This window comes from Lissotriton helveticus, chromosome 3_1 (assembly GCF_964261635.1).
Source record: "Lissotriton helveticus chromosome 3_1, aLisHel1.1, whole genome shotgun sequence".
In the NCBI taxonomy this organism is placed as follows: Eukaryota; Metazoa; Chordata; class Amphibia; order Caudata; family Salamandridae; genus Lissotriton; species Lissotriton helveticus.
The window spans coordinates 2,076,252,246-2,076,278,729 of NC_136061.1; the positions used below are offsets into that span (position 1 = coordinate 2,076,252,246).

General features: G+C 39.6%; 1 long non-coding RNA gene across 2 annotated transcripts in view; it reads right to left on the reverse strand.

Moving 5' to 3' along the window:
- The window catches only part of LOC144825265 (uncharacterized), a 149,372-nt gene that overhangs the window by 80,842 nt on the left and 42,046 nt on the right, over positions 1–26,484 (reverse strand). For both annotated transcript variants that reach the window (XR_013609366.1, XR_013609367.1), the window contains exons 2-4: positions 23,466–23,527; positions 13,062–13,345; positions 7,621–7,674 (exon numbers count right to left, since the gene is read on the reverse strand). This is a non-coding gene — a long non-coding RNA (uncharacterized LOC144825265). The remainder of the gene's footprint in view (positions 1–7,620; positions 7,675–13,061; positions 13,346–23,465; positions 23,528–26,484) is intronic.

A 26,484-nucleotide genomic window follows, 5' to 3' on the forward strand; every position in this document is an offset into this window, starting at 1 on the left:
AGGCCGCCCATTGTGTCTTTCATGGCAAAATCCTCGCCCGCTGGAGTCCAGGGTGATTTATTAAACATGGGGCTGTTCTGTTTAATTGTATTGTTGATGGGTCTGAGCGCATTCCATGAAAGTGGATTATTCCGAGGAACAGAAAAAATCAACAAGAAATAATCAAAACAGAACAGTGCTAATTACAATTTCAGCAAAGAGTCATTTTACAGTTATCATGTGGGGGCACCATAGTGGATAAATGGCTGTAGAATGAAATAACATATGTGTTCTCTTTGCTCAGCCTCTGAAATCACAACAGGCAAGTAAACATTTCACAGTTACACAGAGTGCACTGCATTAAAAAAATTGCAAAAATAAAATGATGGATTGCTAATTGCGGGGGATACTGTTGTACTTGTCACCAGGAGCCCTACATATGAAGTGTACCAAACCCCACTTACTCCTAAGCACAATTAGGCAGCAGCTTTGTACATGTTCTAGAACATGAACTATCAAGTGTGCTTTCCCTACACATGGCCCTGTAGTTTGTAAAAGATTTGATGATAATCTCAGAAAATCAAACATTCTCTTGATCTTTGGAAAAAAATGTAAAATCTTTTTGTTCAGCAAATATCTGAATGTCTGATTATGTTGGAGGAAGGATTTCTCACTCCGCACTGTTGTCTCGTTATAGAATGAGCCACTAAATGTGTTCTGCTTCATAATCTGCTGGTCTAGTATCTGTGTTAAAGGCCCATAACAAAAATAAAAATCACCAGGATTTAAACATTGTTGCTGTTGTACATCAAGTACAGTTGAACAGATTATTGAGATAACAATGTTTAGGCCTTGCTTACTACCAGCATTAGCTGTCTAACAACCTATTGTGTGCAATGTTATTAGTTAGAATAGACTTTGTGTCAGCCCATTGCTTATCATTGGTTGGTATTCCTGTCAGTCTCATTAGATTACTTCCAATTTGATGGCTTTCCTTTCTGTGTTTTTGTTTGTCCCTTCACTGGAGCATAGCTTCTTTACCATCCTTTTGACTACATGACTTGTGTCCTTCCACAATGGACTTTAGGCAACCACGTTTTTCTTTATCTTTTGTCAATTCTTATGAGTGCATGTGTTTGTCTTGCAATCTGTCCATCTGCTGTTCACTCCTCAAATCCCAGCTACCCCTGCATTATAAGTGTTGCTCCACTCATCCCCTGCTTATCCTTTATGTTACTCTTCAGCATCGCCCCACGGTCTTCCCAGATCCAAGGAATGTGGGTGGTGTTTTGCCTTTACCAAGAGCCACATTCCCTGTCAGGGTAGGTCTCTGATGACCCCTTCTGAAAGTGCAAACAAGCTAAAGGGCCAGGGGGATAGTGGATCTCTCAGAGCTGCAGTTAGCGCAGCTCTGGCGTTTCACTATCAGTTTGAGAGTGGAAAATGCACCTTTGAATAGGGAGTGAGAGAAAAGCTGCAGAAGGTTGTTTTTTTATATTTGGGTGGGGAGGGAAGCAACAGAGTAAACAGAGTTGGTTGTGTGGGGTGGTAGGAGGCTAGGTATTATTTTCAGTTTGGCCAGGGGGAGAGTAAATATAGAGGGTAGTGAGGGGAAGCAAAGTATTTTTTTATTGGGCCCGGGAGGAGGTTAAATATAGAGGGTGGAGGGATTAGTTACAGGAAGCCGTGTGTTTTTTATATTTGTGAAGGGGTGGGGGCCCATGTTAGGTATGGCTCCCCCGTTGTTCCCCTGAGCCTGCAAAGATGTTGACAGTAGGAGCAGATGATTTGGTTGGGCAGATGTAACATAACATTGTGAAGGGGTAAACTGTGAATACGAATATTTTTCATCTCAGTTTTCTGTGTGACATCATAGACATCTCGATCACTCTCACTGTTATTTGATGTCACTCAGAAACTTTCAGTAAACATTATTCCCTTTATTCACTATAAACCATTGATAGTTCTATATGTTCAGGCTACTGCAAAGATTGTTTTACTGTTATTGATTTTCTCTTGATTTAAGATTGAAGTGTAATAGTGTTTACCCTTCATTACTCACTTGTAGTTCATCCAATTTGACTTCACTCACTTTCCAATGTTCACACGGGGATGATTCATGTATGCACAAAGAGCAGTTGTGAATGTGCGGTAAACTATCTGACTCCCAATGTCATGCAGAAGTTGTTGAACCAGTGGATTTATGCCACATGCTCCAAAATATTTGACATTTCCTGCATATCAGCTAGGCAATGGATTTAGTCACCATTGGCTTTGTCTTTGTTAGGAAAATGGGAAGTACAATGTGAGTTTAATGACTGCATGGTTTCCTGTCAAATACTGATTAAATGTCATGTCATTGAGTAGACAAAGAAAAAACATGAAATTCAGTACACCATGGCTTATTAGAAGAAACATATTTGGAATTTAATTAAATGCTGGGAAAATACATCCAGGAAAAATAATCAAGAAAAAGAGAGATAGCAACAACTCTTCTACTTGTGTTGTTTTAGATGGTCATTTATTCTTTCGTTAGTCATGTTTGTAAATTTTAACATTTAATACAGAACTCTACTCACTTTTCTCGCTTCTTACATTTAGTTGCTGTATTGTAATGAAGACCACAGTAGCATCAAAGTTAGTTGTTATCTTTGAATGATAGCAGTGAGACTCAAAAATAATAGGGAAGGAGCCAAACTAATCAAAATATAAATGTTAACAGTGTGGTATATCAAGTTATATATATATAGAAATAATATGCTCCTTTTCAGTTTTTGTTCATCAAGGAGCCAAATCAACTCACACCATAAGCTCACCATTGTTATAAAGATTGTTTACATTCTAAGACACAACTCTGGGATTAATTAAAAATTGAGGGGACCAGAGAGTTGATCATAGGTCACATTTTTGTAAACTGCTTGAACCTGTTAAGTTTTAAAAGATCGGTCTGGGCCTAAATTAATTTGTAGGCAACTTTCTTACGCAAACTAAAAACTTATTAGCATTCACTAGTTTCTTTGTGGGTCTGATTAAATAGAAAAGGAGATACGTTTAGAATATGAATTATTCTCTCATCAATATATTCCCTAGTGTGATCAGTCACTTTAGGGATTAGACCTGGGAGGTAGTGCTCTAGGTTCAACTGCAGTTTGTTGATGACCAATAGATAATTCATGCCTGTATACAAATGCAATGAAAAAAAAGAACATTTCATATTTCATTGCTCGCCGAAAGTATTTTCTCTGAAATACTACAATTCACATACAATAAAATGAGCTTTGCAGCACATGTAATTAAAGGATTACAAGAAAATAAAAAACAATAATTGTAAACAAGTGAATATAACGATTATAATATTTAGGTAAAAAACAAGTAAAACTAACATTGAAAGTAAATAAAACATTTCTTGTAAAAAACAATGTGACAATTATTGAAAAGAAAAAAGGGGTTAGGGAAAATAAAAAGTTATTGATCGGTTTAGTGATGGAGATTGGATGAGGGTCAGGTTTATGGTTGGTTTAGGGTTAAGGACAGTGTTGCATTAAGGTTATGGTTAGGGCTTATATTATGATTAGGGATCTTGCTATGCACATTTTCCATGATGGGAATTGTCATTATAACTCCCTCTTTATATAAGAGCCCAGGAAAGTATCTCCATTATGAATTTATATTTTTAAATTCATCACTATTGTATTTGTTTATTATGGCATTCTTTATTTACTTATAGATCCATATTTAAATGGACATACTTAATGAGCATGGCACTTCTATCTTCTTTTTGATTTTCCTAGCAATTTTGAAATATAATTGGTGTTATTGTTTTCAGCTGTACGTTTGGATGAGCATGTAAGTAGCAACATGTCTTGGTCAGTGGATTCTGCAAAGAAACGCTAAAACACAATCTTTGCATTAGCATTCTGAAACCAAGAAAAAGAGTGATAAGACAATGATAAGAGTGTCCACTTCACCCGCAGTTCAAACTTGCAGTGCTCCCACAGGCTGAGATGTGTTGAAGAAATAAAGAAGTTTGAATGCGACACCAACTTTTTAACATTTCCTGTATGTTTTATCTGACCTGGACATGTGAGCCCAGCTCCACTCCCTAAGAAACTCACTGAATTGAAAGTAGACACTGAAGATTTAGAAATTGTGATAGTTAAGGAAGAAGCATTAGACCATCTTTGTCTCCTTTTCATTTTGGTACATGCTGACTTTACCAGTAAATGGGAGGCTTGAATATCGGCAGCAATAAGAATGATGAGAAATGTAAACCCCGCGACCTTTAACAGGCCGGTGAAATTAATATTCAACTCTGGGATTTATAGATCATTCAAACAGGCCGCCACCAATCTTAAGTAGCAAATATTAGAAACCAGAGCCTGACAGTAAAGTAGATTTATTAGGTCGTAGAAATTAGCTTCAATAAGTGGACATTTTACGAAATAATACGTAGGAAGGGTAGGGCTCTTACATGTTCATCAAAACATAGGGCCCAGGACAGCCTGCAGTAGAAGAACTAAAGTACAGTTCAATTGCAATTACCAAACACCACTTCTGGTGTTACACCTTGTGTCTTCTTTCTCAGAGATCAGCACATGCTTTTTAAAAAGTACCCTTCGCTCTATTTTCAAAGAGAGAGATGTTTGCCAGAGCCAGTATTCATGGAATAGGCTTTCAATCTTCGTGATCCAATGTTGTTCTTATAGTTTTCTGTTTTTATCTTGGGCAAAACCTTACAATTAGAGCATGGATACTCCGGGTCTGGCATTTCTCCTAAAGATAAAGACCCCTACAATATCAATATGAACCTATTCAAACATATTCTGGTTATTTACCAGGCTGAATCCCTAACCAGTACTGAAACTGCTTCCTTAACACTTGTTTCGTAAGTATGTTTTTGTATGTTCAAAGAATAGTAAAAACAGAATAAGCATTTTTTCATTCTTCACGACTTAGGTAAATACTTCCATGGCAAACATATGGGTAGTGCATACCCAATGAGATTGATTGTTACAATATATAAATGGTAAAATAGGCTATAAAAGGAAATATGTGGTAACATGCCATTATAGTTGACGTGCGTGCGGCTGAACAAATAAAACAAGCAAAAGAAATGCGAAAACGTAATTATGGTGAGGTAACCATTTGTCCAAATTGTAATAATCAGAATGAATGAGCCGCAGACGGTGACTGCATAGCCATTAAAAGTAAGCTGGCGTTTTGCATTATTGAAAGTTATTAAAGGCTATTCAATGCAACATAAATCAAGGACGAATTGGTGAAAATTGCATTTTAGATGCATCCGATGTCCTATTTTCAGCTGGCTTGAATGTGCTGAAATCCCCTCTGCATGAAGGAATATGCGCAGTCTAGCACCTTCCTCTGTGCATTGGTCCTTGCTATGCGTCATGTGTACCCACCCTCGTAACCATGGCTCCCGAGCCCTGCCGTGCTGTGGACCCATTGGTTGGTTCTTTAGCTGCCTCTGCCCACCCATGCCTGTATTCATGCTTATGATCAGTTGGCAAGCCCTAAAAATCCTCACTCCACTAAGATCTTGGATGCTGTGTTTTGTTTCCTGCCTGTATCATTCATCTGTTAATAATGTATTGCTTTATTTATTTATTTTAGGTGATTTATGAATGCCATATGCTTTGGACAGTGCATAGTAAATGATAATGCATTCATAAAACAGAAAAGAGAGTCAAGTAAGCAAGAAGGCAGAGCGGTAAACAGTCAAATAGAAAGCTGACAAAAAGATGGCCTGTGTGAAAAACAGATAAAATGAGTGAGAGAGAAAGAAATGGCAAAAGATATAGAAAACATGCATTAGGCAACCAATGGGTTGGAGTTATTAACCGTGCCACAATATACTTGGCAAGCTTTAGCTAGAATTATTGAGGCCTGTTGAATCACAACAAAATCCATGCATCAATTTTATTAAAAAATTTAGCTAAGGAAGAGATATGCTAATGCAAACCATTCATAGGCAAGACACTGACAAACGTATGCATGGACAACAGATTGTCAGAGAGACATGGGGACGTTAGAGAGAAATATGTAGGAAATGTTTACTCTAAACGATGTATTTATTTTTATAAATAGTATTAGTGGTTGAGGGACATTCACATGACTAAAATTCGTAACAGTAGTTGGATAATACAGTGCAGAAGTTGAGGAGGAAGATGTGGTGGATATGAGTGTATACATATACGGACAGATAGTAAAATCTCAGATGGAATGGGCACTTGGAATGGAGAGGATCTGGAGCCCTTTTTTTGGCCTACTGGCAGGCACATGCCTGGGGTGCATGCCACCTGGTGAAGGGGTGTTAACATTTTTCTCCAAAGCAAATCATGCTAGGAGAGGAAAGAAATGGAGCATTACTGAGCCGCAAGGTAAGGATGATGCCTCGGATCAGTTGTCTGTCAAAACAATCTGAATCGTATTTTGATTGTTGGGTACAGTGTTTTCTGATGCAAAGCCTCAACTAATATTTCACTTTTCAGAAACCGATCTACACACCTATCCAAGAATTGCCAACATAACCCAGGGTAAATTGAACCAGATCTATTCTATGACGTCCCCTCCATGCGACTGTGCATGCAGCATAAAAAACAGGGACAGATTTTCCTATTGCGAATTGTTTCTGAATTTCGTTATGACACCATCCCGGTGAGCGAAGTGTTGCATTACTGAGGGTTTTGATCGTGCACCGCATTTGCCTTTTTCAATATTCTGTGTCATGGTACAACTCTAAAGTAACTCTGAGAATTGACTCTTTCCGCTTATCACAAAAAACATGGCACTTCTATCAGTGAGTAACTGAATATGAGTGAGTGAGTGAATGAGTGATGGGTGGGTGGTTAAGTGAATAACAGATGAGTGAGTATGAGTGTCTGAACAAGTGAACGGGTCAAAGGGTGAGGGATTGCATGAGTGAGAGTGAGTAAATGAGATATGGAGCAATTGAGTGAATGAACTAAATACTTTACTAACAGGGCATGCCCTAAAAGCGCTGATGGGGCTTGACCGAACTAAACAGAAGGTTCTTTACAGAAACTAAAACAAAGATTAATAATATAACTAGTTGAGGTAATTCTTCACCCTCATTTCTGGTCATAGATCTCACGTATCTTCACAGAGCTAGAGTGAATTTAGCTCCTTAGGCCATGTAATTCAGGGTGCCAATGCAAGCATGCAGAAAGTGACTTTGGGGTAAAAGCAGAGGTCGCAGAGCAGAAGTGGCGGTGCCCGAGTGCCACCTCACAGAACGAGCTGTAGATGTTCATTCTCACAAACTTCCTGGCAGCACCGAAAGCAGCAAGAGGAAAGCAGGGTTTTCTAACTGTAGTGGACGCTGTTAAGTTTACCATCTGAACAGGAACATGCTCTGCGCTCTAAAACACGGTTCCCCAGTTCACCCAGAGTCCAGATTCAAGCCTGTGGGCTAATGAATGTAACCCAAAAATATGTCAGATTCCTCCATAGAGGAGTTTAGGGCACTTTGTCTCTGGGACAACAATAGTGCTGCTTTGAATCAACATTTTTAAAGATGCCGTTATTCACATACCTTGTTTGATACCAAAACACCACAGTTTATAAGTGCAACAATATCAACAATATAAAGAAAAGACTCACCCTCGTATAGGCTCCCCACTTCTTTATGTGCTCCGTTGATACATCTGGATAGTGCTGAAAAAAGAATGGCATATCAGTTTGTTTAATATCAATAAGAATAAGGTCTCGCAATATATCTCAATCCTATCCAGTTTACAAAATCACAACTTTTCAGATTTATGTTAATTCTTATGTTTTTATAGCCTCCACTGTACGAGAAAAGTAGAGTTCCTAGTCAATAAGTTGCAGCACATAAACCAGGATGTGATTGGGTGACATTTGCAAGGAGGAGCTCATCTCTAAAAAGCCCTCCTGTTGATGTTGGTCAGTAAAAAGGCTTCACTGAGCTGATCAACTCAATTGCAAACCAGCAGAAATTGATCCTATTGCAGAAGCACACTCTTCTTAGCAACTGGGTGGATCATACACTAGATGTTTACAGTCAGCTTTTTTTCTGTTGCTTTCTTATTGGCCTCTAGCAAGCCCAGCCTCCCAAGAAAAAATACAACATGACTATTCTGCTAGAAAAAGCAATTGCCAATTACTAAGAAGACAAGATGATACAAAAACGAAGACCTGCCATTCAACTGCCACTTGTATGATTCTTTTTTTTCTGGTTCAATGAAACTAATCTACATAATACATTGAAAAAAGGAAGAAAAATACAAAAATAGAAGCAATAATGTCAAATTTAGTAATTCAGTTTTGAGGGACGTTCACAAAACTTTTAATATTTATTTTTAGAAGCAAACTTCCATAGTGAGAGCTTGTTTCAGTAAAACAAAAACCGAATGACCCCCACATGTGGGGGGTCTTGATATTCTGTTCTGAAACAAAATACATCACACTGTACACCCTAAATAGGGCGAGTGGTGTAATACCCTTACTCTGATGACCCCTACACTGTTGGGTCATCGGAGTACAATCTCCATAGATGGACTAAAGGGGCTCGTTTGATGGAAAGCGTAGAGTCCTCTCAGTCTCTAAATGAGGTGGGGCCAAGGGTTTAGTAGGCAGGGTAATCTGTTGCAATAGCAATGGAACACCCTGTCTGCCAAACCCTAAATCAGGCAATTCGTTGTTTTAGCTTGGAACCCTTTATTCCGTGGACCTTACTTGGTGTGTGAAGTGTGTTAATTTTTTCTGGCCCTTTGGGAATCTTGTAGCAAAAAAACATTAATTTTATTGATTCTCAACCCTGCTTTTTCTCTAGTGTTTTTATGAAATTGGGTTTACTTTGCTTCAGTTATAACCAATGAAAGAAACTAAGCATAGTTTGGCCTTTCATACTCACCTTCCATGGATCCAGCTTCAGAGCCTCAATTACACATGCACCTGCCTTGCAATCTACTGATTACCAATTATACTATCATAAAGCTTCAGTCTCAACTTTAAACTTTCTGAAAATATTTAGTCATTGTTAGCATGACTGTCACAGAAGTTTAATCAGTCAAAGTTTCATCAGTCATTAAAGCTCTGGATCTGCTGTCCTATCTTAATCATGCTTTTAGAGACTTCTAAATGTTTAAAGTGTATTTAAGTAAATTATCCTTGAAAACGGAGTACTAAAAATGATCAAATACAGTATGCATAGTTTAGTGAAAAAGAGATCCACAATACATAATTTTAAATTAAAACACTGGAATGTTGAGAGCTTCACTGAAGACAACGAAGTGGCTAAGAGCTAATAATGTCTGCGCCAACATTCCAAAGCTTGTCTATTTGTTTCTTCCTGTTTATTTTAGAACATTATACCCGAGGTTAACGGAATTGTGAAATAGCATTATAGTCTGTTTTGCCTCTGGCTACAATAATAATTAAATGCCCACTCTCATGCTATGTTCCCTCACCTGTGACCTGGGCCTTTAATTTGGAAGGGAGCCTTTACCAGCATTTATAGCCCTCAACAGTGGGGTGCAAAAGCTATAATGCTGGCTACACGACGTGCAAGTATAACTCTTGCAAAGATCGCATCAAAGTAATGCTCACATTGGTCTCTTTGCCTGTCCCTAATTCCATAATTCATTCTCAATTATTACCTTTTCTGAATGGTGACCAATTATGTCCTGCTTGCCATGCTCTGATTTGCTTGACACCCAGAGTAGCAGTTCCACCACAGAGTTAAACACATTTTCTGCTACCTACCTCTAGCGAGAGGGAATGGTGTAATGCAGACTGAATATAAACTGCATCATTCCAACAATAATGGCCAGTTAACTGGTCAGGTTTCTACTCCTTTCCAGTGCAATAATTATATAAGAGTAGATGGGAGCACATGATGAGGATCAATCTCAGTAATAAACTCTTTTTTTTTTAAATATGTGTATGATTACAATACTGGGACCCGGAAAATGGAATAGAAGAAATGGGCAGAAATCCATAACAGTAAAATAAACACAACATCTTGCAATTAAACTGCAAATTCAAGCAATTTTAATTCTGTATATTTAACAGCTAAGGTTTTTATTTTAAAAGACAATCCTAAAATTAAATATGCATTTTCACAACTAAACCCAAATTAAATGCAAAAGACCCCAGTTCAAAACAAACAGCCCTTAATGTAAAGTAGCTTGTTTCACAAAGGCATGATCTACGAAGTTATGGCATCAACTTTAGGCAACTCCATGGCAACCGATAGAACACATCACAAGACCCATTGAATATTATTGATAGGAACCAAATGTCAATGATTCAATATTATTATGGTAATAATTCAGCTCTGACATCGTTTTCATATACACTTTGGAAATTAACTTTATAATTAAAAATAAATTAATTCATTTAGTTACATAATAGTTCATACATGCAGGAAACAAACCCTAAATAGATGTGAGCGGCAACATAAAGCTGTAAGCAGGAGTGTCCAAACCTAGTTTAGTTAAAAAACAAGAGAACCTGGGCAAACCATCAGGCCTCTGGTTTCCCATCCCAGAATATGAAATCCTGTTTTCATATATCAATGCAATGCATGAACCCGGATTACTGACAAACCAACCAGAGCCAAAATGAAAAATCACAGTTGTCAGCTGACTGTAACGAGACTTTTGGGGAAAAGTCTTTTTGCTCAAGTTGAAAAACTATTAATGGACACTAGCTCAATGACATATGTCTTTAGCTAATGGGATGAAAATACAATCAAATAAGGCAAGTAGAAGAGTTCACTGAAAAATTATCACTTCAAAAGACTACAATATATCTACCTACATGTTTATAGAATGTAGTTATCTACATATTTACCATAATGACCCATAAATGAACTGATAAATAGAAACACTTGATCAATCTTTAAACATTTTAAGAGAAAATAAAATCAAGTTTGAGTACATATTCTACATGACAAATGGCGGCTGGCACATGTGAGAGTGGTGAAGCGGGGCATGGGCAGGGTGTGGTGGGGAGTTGTCGACAGATGATACGATAGGTAAAATTAAATACAAAAATAAATAATACCACTTACCTTACGCTCACCGCATCGTCGATGCGGCGAGTGCAAGGTAAGTGGTTTTATTAATGTTTTTACTTAATTTTACCTACCCCATCGTCTGTCGACTCCCCCTCCACCCGGCCCTGGGCCACTGCTGTTACCTGTGCCGGCCACCACTAGACAAATGTAATCATGGGAAAAAGCTAGAAATTGACATATCACTATAACATCCTTTGTTGTTGTGCCAAAGAGTAATGTTGTAGGTAGAGGGAGTCATATGCCATTTAATACACTGATTGTGCAAATTGCACACACATATTACAGCACTGTCATGTAAGAAAAATCTAATGTCATATCCAGAGGAGAATTTTATTGAAAATAATGTCTTGAAGAAATGTTCATGTATTACTATATTACATATAAGGCTGTGTTTGATTTAGGATAAGCATAAATGGCAAAATACCACCATCCCTGAATTCTTTTGAGAATGATTTTTTAAAGTAAAAAAGGTAGATTTAACCATAACCAGGTAATTAAGTAAAGATCATGGGACTAAACCAAGGCATCAGCAAAGAGGCATAAACCCACTCAAAAGCTGTCCAAAGTTGTGTTCTAGAGTCCTTACAAAAGTAAATATTGCACAGCTGCAGGACAGCAATTTTCTGAGGGTCAGGCAACGGTCTACTTGGATTTAAGGGTTCTTTGAGTACATGAATACTCTGAAAGTGAGGCTATTAAATAGTCAAAAAGCCTGTATGTTGCCAATAATATTGCTGCTACATGTGTGCTTGATATCAGGTGGATGGCTTATGCTGAATTTACCCAAACCCTGCGTCACTGAATGACAGTTGTTAAATTAGAATATTTTAAATTAGAAATAATATGTAAAATACTAAAATAACGTCTGTTCTTGAAGCCTCGAAATGTAAAAGTCAACAATAACAAAGTGTTGCTTCTAGAATGTGGGCTTGTCACAGAGTGTTTCCAAGCATAACCTATAGGGGGTAATTTTTAACAACCTGTTTCTGGAGTTCAGGAGTATTCAATATTAGGTTATTTTTTTATATTTAGCTATGTTTGTGTATTTAAAAGTAGGTTGTTACTGCACTCACACATTCAAATGAAATTTCAATTCATTAAAATGTTGAATACGTTCCTGAAGACATGACATAACGCCTGTACTTGGGCCATATCTTGTATGTGAACGGCATTGGTAAAACAGAACTAATTTTATAATTACATCCCAAAGTAGTTGTCAATTTCTTTCTGATATCTTTGCATTCAAGTAAATAACTGATTTAAAAATAGATTTGGAATTAAACAGAGAGCTAGAGTCATACACCATTCACAGTATCCTTGTGTTTTTTCAAACAAAAGAAAATCCTACATGAACAAAGGCTGTCTAAGAGCTCTTTCTATCTCTGTTTCAAATATTATGAAAATTATACAATTGTTCCTAAATAAAGGATCACTCTCCCTCCCTTCATATATACATGTCTCAGTAAACATCATATATTTTAGAGCTGCTTTGAGCTAAATCTTCTGAAATGAAATATACAATTTCAATAGATGAAATGTATCTATTAAAATTGTATATTTCAAGAGGAAGGCTATAACCATATTACGTTCAATACAAACATTCAATCTTGATAAAAGAGACAACAGAAATGAATGTGAGAGAAATGCTACCGCTTTAATTGCCTGGATGCCGCGATACAAAAATCATTCCAGATTTTTTTAAAGTCATTAATATTTTTTCACGTGCATCTAAATTACCGAATATGCAAATATATACTCATCACATCCTGAATGGGCGCAATGAAAAACACGAAACAACGGCGAATTAGAAAGTACGTTAATTCGATTAATATCAAGGGCAGATTTTCTGCATGAAGAAGGAGGTGGCAGACGTAACTGGGTCATGCCAGCTTCATTTAATGTTCTGCTTTCATTGTTAATTAGCGAGATAAGGAGGAGAATAAACGGCAAGATGGGGGAGGAAATAATATGGTAAGAATCATGCAGCATTGCAACCTACCTAATGTCAACGCGGCCATCTTAGAAACTTCATTTGATTCCATCAAAATGGCTTCCACGCAAATAGCAGTCTACAACAGCAAAATGGAATCTGGCCAGGAATGGGGTAAAATGCAGTTCTCTTCCTTGTATTTCCCAGTGTGGTCTTGGAGGGCACCATGATATGTCAGGGCACAAAATGAAGGGGGTTGAAAGAGCCTGGAATGCACTCCACCACCGTCTTCCACTGCTCTGTTCAAATATGAACGTTCTTTGCGATCACAGCAGAAGGTTGTCTGCTCTGTGCTGAAGACAATAAGGCAGAGCAATTACTCCCTGTGTACTCTACATGGGTACAATGCCATGGTTACGCAAATCTTTAACTGATTCAGTGCTGAGATATAAATTGGCAGATTTCATTTTTATTCATTTCTAAGAAGGGGGATACTATCTACACTGCTGAATGCACAAGCATTTGTATTTGAAGCAAAAACACACATACTATTAACCTTTCAGTATAATATATTGTTTATAGAATGCAAACAGTTTTAATAAAGCATAAACTATTCATAAAATGGATTTAACAATTTAAAGTAATAAAGTGACAGAAAATGTAATAAGAATATTTTAAAGAAATATAAGATACTCTGATATTCTACAACCCGCCTAATGAAATCTGATACCTTCACACTCCTTATAGAGCTTCAAACTCAGTGCAATCGATCAACTCTTCTCCATAAAAGCAGTACATTGACACAAGTAAGTAAGGAGTTCCTACAATATCCATTTTCCATTATTCACCCTGAATGGACAGCATTGTATACATCTTGAAATATCACATTATTTCTCTGTTTAAGCTTCAAATGAAACAACACATTTCATAAAATAGTGATTTGTTGTATTTTTGTTTCCTTATATTTAGACTTTTTGTATAATGTCACCCTGTCTTTTGGCAGTGTCCGTGAACCTCTCAAGGGAAGAACAGGAAGTCACAGAGCACACTCAAAGAAGACAGAAATGAGCTAAGCAAAAAATGTTACAAAAAGTGATATAAACAGTAAAACGTTAAAGTATGCCACCTGAAATGGATTATATACATATTTAATTGCATGACACTGATTTCCTAGTGTAACAGTAGGTCTTTGTAAGCATACGGATCATCCTACAACATGTGTACTTCAAAGTAGAAGCAGTAACCTGTTATGGGAAGGCTACCATAAGTATGTGTTCAGCTGAAAGTCAATGGAAGGTGTCCATCATGCAAGTGTAAAATGTTTACTGGTATTTTGGGAAATTCAAGAAATATGCCACATAGACACAGAAGAAGAAAGCCAGCATATGATATGCACCACTTTTATTGTCAACCAAGCATCACATCAATGCATATTTAACTTGACATATTAAGTGACCTTCTAGCTATTATATTTCAAAGGGCTTGAAGTTTTTTCTACATTTCCAGATGGCATGTTGACTTACAAATACATTCTCAGCGTTCCAGACGACATTCACTAAGTGATAGAACTCAAGTTACATCATAAGTGTACCCCAGTAGTTTCTCAATTCATTTAAATATATCCTCAAAAAGACACACAAGCATCATAAATAGCTTCAATAGGGACTGTTTAATCTCACAGTTATTATAACAGAACACTGTAGGGAATGTTTCAAAACAGAAAAGAGGGTTGCTCCTGGGGGAGTGTAGAAAAAGGATTGTGCTTGTGAAAATAGAACAGATGTATAGGGAGGGAAATCATAAAGCTGTTAAACAATCAATTACACATAGTAATGTCCTTAGTAAACTGGTCATGGTTTACAGTAGCACCAGTTTTACAATGGGGCCTGTCTCTCATGGATTCGAAAGTACTTTTCTTGTTCTTGATGTTGTACGGAGTATAATCTTCTGTAAAGAGGTAGGGATGGGGTGAAGTAGGGTACAGGCCCGGTAGGGGAAAGTGTTGACGTTTCGACCCTGGCGCATAAAGGGTGGTTTGTATCCCCTACAGGCGGGTCTTCCTCAGGGCGAGAGGGGACAACCTGTATCAAGGCAAAGTCAGGGTTACAGCCCCTCAGGTAGTGGTCCGCATTATTGTAGCAGTGATTTAGAATAGGTATTGAAATACAATGTGCAGTTTTCAGGACAACATTGTCGATTGAATCCTAACACTGGTGGATTAAGGCATATTAGTAAGCCTCCATAGCGCAGTCCCGGTGATCATCACTGGGACTGCGCTATGGAGGCTTACTAAGATGCCTTAATCCACCAGTGTTAGGATTCAATCGACACTGTTGTCCTGAAAACTGCACATTGTATTAAGGCATCTTAGTAAGCCTTCATAGCGCAGTCCCGGTGAACATCACCGGGACATGATACACATAGAACTCAAGTTACACCATAAGTGTACCCCAGTAGTTTCTCAATTCAATTAAGTAGATTTATTTTATTAATACCTCAAAAAGACACACAAGCACCATAAATAGCTTCAATAGTGACTGTTTAATCTCACAGTTATTATAACAGAACGCTCTCATTTTGCTTTCGTTTGAACTAGTCTCCCACTTGTCTATAGGCAGAAGTCTCACTGTATGGTACCTTTACATTGTGGCGTACCTTTCGAGTTAGATTGCTATTCTTTATCACACCACTCTCAGTCTCAGCCCTGTTTGTCTTTACTAGAACCAAGTGCATAAAGCAGACTAAAAGATGTGAAAGCAGTCAACGCAGAAGCTATGTAGGACAGTCTCAAAATCATTGGAGGGCAGCATCAACATCAAGTAAAACCAAGCAATTAAAATCTGCAACAAGGATTGACATCCTTTGCTCCATGACGATAGCACATAAAGTGCCTGTTTTATATATTTATACAAAAACTTTGTCATAATTTTCCAAGTAATGCATCCCCTTCAACAAAGCTTTTTACCACCGTCACCGTTTACCTAAAGTTCTAGAAGCTGTCATTTAACTTTGTTTTGGAGTCCTTTCATCTACAATTATTGCTTTATATGTACTCCAATGTACCTCCTTTTCACTTGTAGAGTACACAACTCTGTGTTGCGTGTAGGACTGTACTATGGAAACCCCTACTTCACCCCATCCCTACCTCTTTACAGAAGATTATACTCCGTACAACATCAAGAACCAGAAAAGTACTTTTGAATCCATGAGAGACAGGCCCCATTGTAAAACTGGTGCTACTGTAAACCACGACTAGTTTACTAAGGACATTACTATGTGTAATTAATTGTGTTAACTACTGTCTGATTTTCCTCCCTATACATCTGTTCTATTTTCATGAGCACAATCCTTTTTCCACATTCCCCCTGAAGCAACCCTATTTTCTGTTCTGAAACGTTCCCTAGAGTGTTCTGTTATAATAACTGTGAGATTAAACAGTCACTATTGAAGCTAGTTATGGTGTTTGTGTGTCTTTTTGAGGTATAAAAATATATATATATACTTAATTGAATTGAGAAACTACTGGGGTAGACTTATGGTGTAACTTGAGTTCTTTGTGTATCATGTTCATAGATTTTGACTTAATGAGTACTTTCTAAGGCAATTAATCTAGGACCATTGTTTTCTATACCAAGCATTACTCAGGTCCTTGGACTAGTATGGGTCACCCCATTATTTTGTAATGACATTAACTAAGCATTCAACAAGCATGGTAAATGCTAGTGTAAGTTGAAATGTTATTTGCATTTGTTATGAGTTATCTTGCATGACTGGTTGAAAACGAATTCTTCTGTGATAGTCTATACAAAATATTTTTTTATTTCATTTTTATTTTACCTGCACCTCATTTTGCTTTTGTTTGAACTAGTCTCCCACTTGTCTATGGGCAGAAGTCTCATTGTATGGTACCTTTACATTGTGGCATACCTTTCGAGTTAGATTGCTATTCTTTATCACACCACTCTCAGACTCAGCCCTGTTTGTCTTTAATAGGACCAAGTACAAAAAGAAGACTAAAAGATGTGAAAGCAGTCAATGCAGAAGCTATGTAGGACAGTCTCAACATCATTGGAGGGCAGCATCAACATCAAGTAAAACCAAGCAATTAAAATCTGCAACAAGGATTGACATCCTTTGCTCCATGACCATAGCACCTAAAGTGTCTATTTTATATAGTTATACAAAAACTTTTTCATAATTTTCCAAGTAATGCATCCCCTGCAACAAAGCTTTTTACCACCGTCACTGTTTACCTAAAGTTTTGGAACCTGTCTTTTAACTTTGTTTTAGAGTCCTTACATCTACAATTATTGCTGTATATGTACTCCAATGTACCTCCTTTTCACTTGTAGAGTACACAACTCTGTGTTGCGTGTAGGACTGCACTATGGAAACCCCATTAGCATACAACAAACATGTATTTTAATGTCAGGTCATTCTGTAATGCTGCTTGTTGACATATGAAAAACACCCATAACTTGAACAACCAGGTGTTCTGTCAGTTGTATAAATATGCAGCACCAGTTATGCTAAGTTCAAGTCTGCATTTCTTTCTCATCTGTACTGTAAAACCATGTCATTATTCATTTTGTAGTTAATTCAATTGATAACATGCAATTAGTTGTGTATATTCTTTAAGAAAGTTGTATATAGGTAACCCGAGGTCTATGACCTTGCATGGGTACAGAATTATGATTTTCAGTAATTCACAGACGTTTTCAGAAGTACTCCTGTTACAGGCGTACTTCTAAAAACGATTATGAATTCCAATCTGACATTAGCAAATATATACATAAATATATATGCTCACAGAAAAATCCACCACGCATGGACTAATGTACCAATAAACATTAATTATTTTTCTGTACATGTAAATAATATATTTCCCTACACCTCTGCCACAAGAGAAGTTCGAAAATATCCATTAAGGAGTACGTTTGTCTGTGTGTGCAGAATTTCACAGGGCATTAAAGCCATGGGACGCCCACTCGCAACCTAGTAGAGTAGATTTACTTACATGACAATTTTTCTGTGAGTAAATTCTTTTATAAGGTCAAAACGGCTACTTGTTTGCGTAAGACAAGCTTACACTCACAAATAGCTGTACAGATAGGACCATTTATATTTCCCTTCCATGAAACAAGGGCAAACATTGGGGACGATTAGGATGGCGGACGGACTTGCGTCCGTCCGCCATCCCAGAGGTGGAGGGACCGTCCGCATGGACTGCGGAGGTCCCTCCGTGCAAATCAGGATGTGACCGCCACCCCGGCGGTCACATCCTGGATATTTAACATTGCGGCGGGTGCTGCTTCAAGCAGCACCCGCCGCAATGTTAAAAGTGCATGTTTTACATTTACATGCACAAAGCGGCAGGCACCGCGCGGTGCCTGCCGCTTTGTGCATGTAAATGCTGGGGGGTACCATAGGTACCCCCCATGTGCACCCCCCCACCCGCCTACGCCCTGGGGGCCCGCAACGGGCCCCCAAAAGCAAAAGTACACATGCTTTTCCACGGCGGAAAAAACGCCGCGGAAAAGCATGTTTACTAATGCTTCCTAATTTGGCTGGCGGTGTCTGATAGACACTGCCAGCCAAAGGAGAGCTTTTCTGCCGCGGTTGTAATCCGACCACGGCGGAAAAGCAGCGGACAGAATCCAAGACCCACCAGCCATCGTAATGCGGCGGTGGGTCTTTGGTGACTCCGCAGAGGATTTTCCGCCTCCTCCGGGCCGGCGGTGGCTTCCGCCGGCCCGGAGGAGGCGGAAAATCCTCTATCATAATCGGCCCCATAGTTTTCAAATGATGAAAAATCATTCAATTAAGCAGTGGATATTAGGATTTGGAAATATCCATTTGGAAACACCATGTTAACAATGCAGTTGGTGAAGTAAAATGGTGAACCATTATGGTACTTTCAGTCAGTTGTAGCTGAAACTATGTCATACTGAATTAATTCACAAAGTGGGTCCAGCCATCCAGCTACATCCCCACCGTCCTTCACCACCCCCATTTGTACCGTTTTGTTCGCCATAAGTTGGCAGGGTATGCTCATACGTGAGTCCCTTGCTCACTTTGCCACTGGATTCAAGCAAGCCTGGCTGTAGATGGCTGAAATGCCAGAAACCGGTCCTAGGAAGCTTGTTTCCGGTCCAGGGAAGGCATGGCTTGGCAGTTCGGGCTGGACTGTTCCCATGAGGCACAGGGTCGGGCTGATTTGCATATGGACTTGTCTGAACTGGGGTGGCAGAGTGGGCTAAAGAATGGTGATGGATTAAACTCAGATCTGTTGACTGGGTGTGAGTGTTTGATTGGTTCAGATGCTCCGACCATCACCACCCCCTTTTGTACCACTTTGTTCGCCATAAGTTGGCAGGGTATGCTCAGACGTGAGTCCCTTGCTCACTTTGCCACTGGATTCAAGCAAGCCTGGCTGAAGACGGCTGAAATGCCAGAAACTGGTCCTAGGAAGCTTGTTTCCGGTCCAGGGAAGGCATGGCTTGGCAGTTCGGGCTGGACTGTTCCCATGAGGCACAGGGTCAGACTGATTTGCATATGGCCATGTCTGAACTGGGGTGGCAGAGTGGGCTAAAGAACAGTGATGGAATAAACCCAGATCTGTTGACTGGGTGTGAGTGTTTGATTGGTTCAGATGCTCCGTCCATCACCACCCCCTTTTGCACCACTTTATTCATAAAATTGGCAGACGCCTGCAAAGCCCTCCACAACCTTGTACCAGCATACATCAACCGCCGCTTCAACTTCCACCAACCATCCAGGAACCTTCACTCTTTCACCCTTACCCTCACACAGACCCTCTGCATCCACCAAAGCCACAGCACAGGCCGTTCCTTCTCCTACCTCGCAGCTAAGTCCTAGAATGGCCATCCCCTCCATTTCCGGACATCACCTTCTCTGGAAGAATTCAGGAAGAGACTCAATGCCTGTCTTTTCGACTGAACCCTGCAACCTAGTGCCTGGATACCCTTATGGGTCATTAGTCTCGCTATACAAATCCTGATTGATTGATGGAAATCAAGAGTACCCACTGTGTGGTTGATGGGATCTTCAGAAGATGCTCAGTGAATCTGACGAGCTCTCCCTGCTAATAGGTTCTGGTCCCACATAAAGCGTCTTAGGAATGTTAAGTTGGATGAACATGGGATCTGACACTGAGGTTAAAAGTATTTGTTATCCCTTGGGATGCATCTGCAATTAAAGTGATCACTGAGTGTTTTTAGAGATGCTTCAGTGTGCATGCACTTTGTACCACATACACAAATTCTATGTGAAAGTGTAAGTACAGCATGAGAAAGGCTAGTCATTTCAGTCCATGGTCTTACTCACATTCACAGTCCGCACAATCAGATGAAATAAAGCATTTTATTAGAAAAAATGCCCAAAAAAAACCAATTGAACACAGGGCATATTTTTTTGTTGAAAGTGGGAGTCACAGAACATTGGTATTGTTTAATGTGGGAGACACATAATTTCCTTTTATATGAGGATGAATTGAAACACTGGGCATACTGTATTTAGGGCATAACTGTATGTTAAACAAATTAAATGGTGTATTAATTTCTAGACATGATGATTTCTGGTGATTGATGGGTTTAGTTTATATTTCAGACCCCTGACGAAGGGCTTTTCAGCCCGAAATGCATTGAGTAAACATAGGTATGGTTTCCAAGGATTGAATGTGAATTCTGACATGTTATAGGAAAAAGCCTGGATTGGCATTTCTACAGTATTAAAAGAGTGGAATTGCACAGTCTTTATAAAAGTATTGAAGTAATTTTGGAATAAACATGGATTACAATTGATCCAATGGTTAAAAATATGGTTTCTTGATATTGGATTCTTGAAATTCAATGCTTGTATAGCTGTTGCGGCTGGATCTGTGAGTTTACAACCCATCCGCTTGTTTTGATAACTTTTAGAAAGTTGACAATTTCTTGCCTTTCCCAGTTGGTGCCTGTAGCCTGTCTCTGATCACATGACTTAGTGTGGATGGTAGTTGTACTTTGTGTATTCCACCCACACAGCCACCCACAATGGGAACTTGAGTGTGACTGAGTGGCAGAATGAGAAGGATGAGCTGGACCCTAGCCTCACCTACACCTGAATAGGCTGTGTCCTATCCCCACACAAAGGGCTGCCACCCCCCTGTAGTTAGTCTGGAACCAGCGATGCATTGGCAGGGCACTTTGAAGGCTTGTCTTTAAAGTCTCTCCAAGTTCAAAGGCATTACTGGGTATAAGTACTGGACCGCAGGCTCCCTTACTTCAGTACACTTCTGGACCTGTGGATACTCTGCCAGGAAATAGGACTGTTGTGCTGCTGAGAGGACTGCCACTCTGCTAGACTGCTACTTTACTGGACTTCTGCTTGGCTCTGCTGTGCTGACCGGCTGTCCTCTTGCATGGGTGAGAAGGACTGGACCTGCATCTCTCGAACCCAGAACCCAAAGTGACTCCAAGGGCTAATTGGATGGCCTCCTGATCTAACGCCTGAGGGTCATAACAGGCTTCCAACAACCTTGCATCTGCACCTGGACTCTGCCATCTGTGAGGCTACCTTGCCAAGTGGTGCTTTCTCGGTCCTGGACCCTTGGAAGTGGGTCTAAGGTGCTTACCAGCAGAACCAACGCATCTTCTCTGCTGAGCAGCGCATCCTTTAGCACGCATCTCCATGGCTGAGTGGTGAACCCTCAAGCAGACTGGATGCAGTGCTGCTGCATGGATTGGGCCCGCCGCAGAAGATCTGCATCACCCTTGCATCTTCAGAACCGACGCATAGGCAATCTCATGGCGCAACTCAGACACCAGCCCCCGCATCTTAGCCTTGCAGCTCATCAGAACCAACGCATCACCTCAGCTGCGTGGCACATCATCAACACCTAGACTTCACATTGCAAGCCCTGTCAATAGTATCTTCAAAGATGACACACCAGGACCTCGCACCACAGCCTTGCCTCATCTCAGAACTGACGCATCACTTCGACTGCCCAACGCTTCTCCGCCTCAGATCCATGCAGCGCTCCGCAACCAGGATTTAATGTACTTTGATAAGTGGGCGTAACTGGGTCTCTGTAGCCCGAATGTGCTCTCACACAGTCGGCCTGAACTTGTGACTTTCTCCAGGTCCGGTGTGACCAGATATCCCTGTTGGCCCTTTATGCTTTTTGCTGCTATTTCAACATAACACTTTGGAATTCATATCTCCACTTTCCCTGATTGGATTTTTGTCATTTTGGTCTTGTTTTATTTATTAAAAAATATTCTATTTTTCTAAACGTGGAGTGGGATGTTTTTGTGTGGTGTTTTTACTGTTTCACTGCTTTAAGTGTTGCACAAAGGCTTCACACATTGCATTCAAGTTAAGCCTGACTGCTCTGTGCCAAGCGACCACAGGGTGAGCACAGGTAAATGTGGGGTTTGCTTGTGCCTTACCCTGACTAGGATTGTGGTTACTGCTTGATCACAGCTCACACCCCAGTCAACCAAAAACCCAATTTCTAACAAAAAGGATCCCAAAAAGTTTTTATAGACATAAAACCAGGTATTGGTTAATCCTAAACATGTACCCATGTGCAGGAGTAATTATACAGGAGCAGATTTATTATTCTCCTTGTGAATAAGGCACATATCTTTCTAATTTGCTGGGTGAACTTTCTCATAATGGCCTTGTCTACACTAACTGGATGTTACTACAATCACAAAGGGTTATTAAGGTGAGTTTGCTATCCAGACTCGGATCTGATCATGCCCTGAGTGTACACCGGATGCCTCTTCTGTTTTCGGTGGGCTTCATCGTTCATGGCGGTTTGGCACCTCTGAGTGACCACTGCTGAGGTAGTTGGTGACCACCGTTGGTGGTGCAGGGGTGTCCACCTCATATGGGGTCTCTAGCCAGAAGAACTTCAGTAAACATCTGCCATGCTTGCCAGCTGTCTGTGTATAATTATTTTACTGAACCAATGAGGTGTTTTTATTGTTCTTATTTAACTGTGTACTCTACTGCTTTTTCAGGGCACTCTCTGTCCCCCCATCGAGTTCCAAAAACAATAGCCTATCGTGTTCTTTGGATACTAGTAGTTCTAGCATACTTAATCTATAACTAGAGTTTCCAATAGAATGTTACGCTTTACAGTTTAAATTATTTTTATTGTGAATATGAATGCTCACGAACATGCTAAAATGTCTTGCAATTAGTGAATATATTGACGTAAACATTTAAACCGAAATGCTAAAGTCAATTTACCAATACCAGTAAATATGTAGTATTATGTGTATAGATTGTTAACTTATTAAAGTTGTCAGTTATTTGAATTTCATGCTTGCAGACTTCTGTTTTTGCCATCAGAAACAACATATATAAGATGATCACATGATAATATTTATAAAGGTTAAAAATATAATTTCCACAGTTCAGCAGAAGCAGTTTATCAGTATCTATGCCTTTGATACTTACTGATCTGATTGCTGGTTTTGTTCCTTCATCATTCAGTCGTCGTGATATTAACGTTGTCATTTCTATTTGGAAAAAAATAGATATGATTAGAAATGCATTTGCACAAGGTCCATGTTTAATGGATCCCAGATCCAAACCCCAACTCTAAAGACACAGGTACAGCTAAAATAAAATGCTTTACAGTGTATGCCAGTTGGTAATTAGGAAGGGGCCAACTGATGTTATCAGAAGTAGGTTTTTCATTCAATGTCATTATCGCAATATTATCTGGCACCACAGACAGAGTCGGATTGGTAACGCGGGCACTCGGGTAATGTCCGAGGGGCCGGTGTTCAGTTCCAGTTGTGGGCTGCTTTTCTGAGCAGCCTGGGGCCGATTTGGGTGGTTTATGCATTGTTCAGATACCGCCAGCGGCCCAGTAGGGGCCTGAGTGGCCTTTCTGGAGGCAGATGAGTGTCATTTACCACCCTTTCATCAACGACAGGTGTCACTCCCTTTCTATTGCAGGGCCGGCCCTTTAATATATGCATATTGAATGGGGCAAGGGGCCTGAGCAAAAGTGTCCTCACCTGTTTTCAGGTGTGTTTCACCAATGTAAACTAATACGTGCATTTTTTTTAACCCCCCACCCATCCTTGTTTTTATAAAATTTCGCCGAAGCATTATTTTGCCGAAAACCAATATGCAAAGGTGGGCCACTTTTTTTTAGCATGCCCGGGCCGATTTTTAATCCCAATCCAACCCTGACTACAGATTATTTAAATCCATCTTCTCTGAACATCAGTGCCTTTGTCAGTCACTGCTGAGAGTGGAACAGCATCTATGACATCACAAAGGCATTATGCCTTCTGCTTTAACAATACTCCATTGCCTGGCAGAATGTAATAGTGGCAAGCTCAAACACATAATCACAAAAAAGCCATTCATTTGGGACGCAAACAAGTTTCTATGTTGTTCTTTATAATTAATTCGCCAAGTGAGTACGATTGCTTCAGAGATGTAAAATTACTCAATTAAACATTATTGCCCACCTCTTAGAGTATTAACAGCAGTTAACACCCTTCCCTGGGGACTTTACTTCTGTAAATTATCCCCTCAGCCAGGGGCATAGTTTTATGGAGGGTATTTGGGATCGTCACCCCCCTAATAAATCTATTCTCTAGTAAATAATTGGTTACAGGTATTTTCAATGGAGTATGGTGAACAGTATGTTGAATTTCACCTGGGATATTTTCACACACAAACACTCACACACACACACACACTATGTCTTCCCTGTTATGAAGGTCTTAAAAAATGTTTAGTTTACAAAATATTGTGTTTTAGCACCCCTTACATTCTGCACTCAGCTCCCTTTCCACCACCCCTTAAGCTACCCATTTGCACTACTTCTCTTATAATGTATTTTAACATGTTGTCCATACCTTTTTCCCACATCCACTATGTTGGGAAGGGAAAAAGATTTTCTATACAGGTGTACAGGGGAATCGTAGAATGCAGCCTCCCAAAATCAATGATGCGGATTATGAGATACTGTGGAAGGGAGATATGATAATTCCTCTCCCGCGCCCCCCACCTTTCTCCTCTCAGCCCCTGGCACCCTCCCACCGAATACACTCCCATCCAGATGTTTTTGCTGAAAGAATAGGCTTGAAGAGACCTACATAATAAAAATATAATGATAATACAAACAAAACAGTTCGCGTTAGCAGACTTTAGCTATATAGAACATGAAATCTGTATGGGAACCAAACTAGGAGAATTGCCGGTGTTTTATCGCTATGGCTACTAGGAAACTACACTTCCCGTGTTGCCTCACGATCACAAGACACGTAACACTGCACGCTCCCATCACCTTGCGCCAAACCCAGAATACACAGTACTGACCAATATGCAAACATAAGCAGTGGTTTCTCTGCAGTCCGGTTATCTGCACAGGTGAATCGGTGGTTAAATAAATAGTATGGTGGTGGTGTGGTAAGTGAGGGAGCCATCGTATATTTTAGGAATGAGATGAACAGAATAAGACTTCTAATCTCTTCATAACCTACCGCACTTCTGCTAACTTTTTCTAAGTTTAGAGTGACAATAGGGATGAGCCTCCACCAACCCGGATATGGTGCAAGTATATCCATTTAGAGTAATACTGTGCTAACCAATAATCCATATAAGTGCATCGGGAAGCCCTGTGCTCTCTCAGATGTGTGCAGTGATCCACAGTTGAGAATCTCACACTGGAGTGTATCTCACAAATCTCAATGATACACGTATATATTATCAAGTTGGTTTTTTATCGAAAGATGCAGAGGAAGCTTGTATGCTTAAATAATGGAGCTTGCAACTGTGCACAGAATAGATCCACTGTACCTATGTTGGTCTATCTTGTGTACGTTATACAGCATGCAACAGGTACAGAATGTATATACCACATATCTGTCTTACGTGTACGCGAGTGAACCCCCATTTTTACTACTGAAATTATTATGGTTTTTATTTCTTCTAATTGACCACAACACATTGCCTGGGATGACAACAAGCGTTAATACACACCAACAATACCTTGGGATAGGCAAATAGGCCTGCCTGAAATTAAGTGTTGTGATATATGTGTTTCCACTGACTGACATGATGAGACTATTAATCAATAGAGGATAGAACACTTAAAATACGCGGACGGGGCGTGAACATAGGGGTTGTCATTATGAAAGTCCTGGACCTATGGTAGGCCATTCAGAGGGCTAAAACATATCAACAACAAGTTAGGGTGGTAGAGTATTAACTCCCCTAAGAACTCCCCTATATTTAAACGTTTTAGTCAAAGTCACCCAAGAATAATGGGAAACCTGGGTGTCGTTTAGGTATTTTTAATCTTTTAGACCCCTCTGGGAATAATATTCAAAATGCTCCCGGGAAGATGATTGAGCCCACCCTGGTTTATATGGACCAGGGTGAGACTCGACGATCAAGCATGACACCAATAGGGGGTGTCATGATCCCTAAACTACCCTTTTGGGTTGTC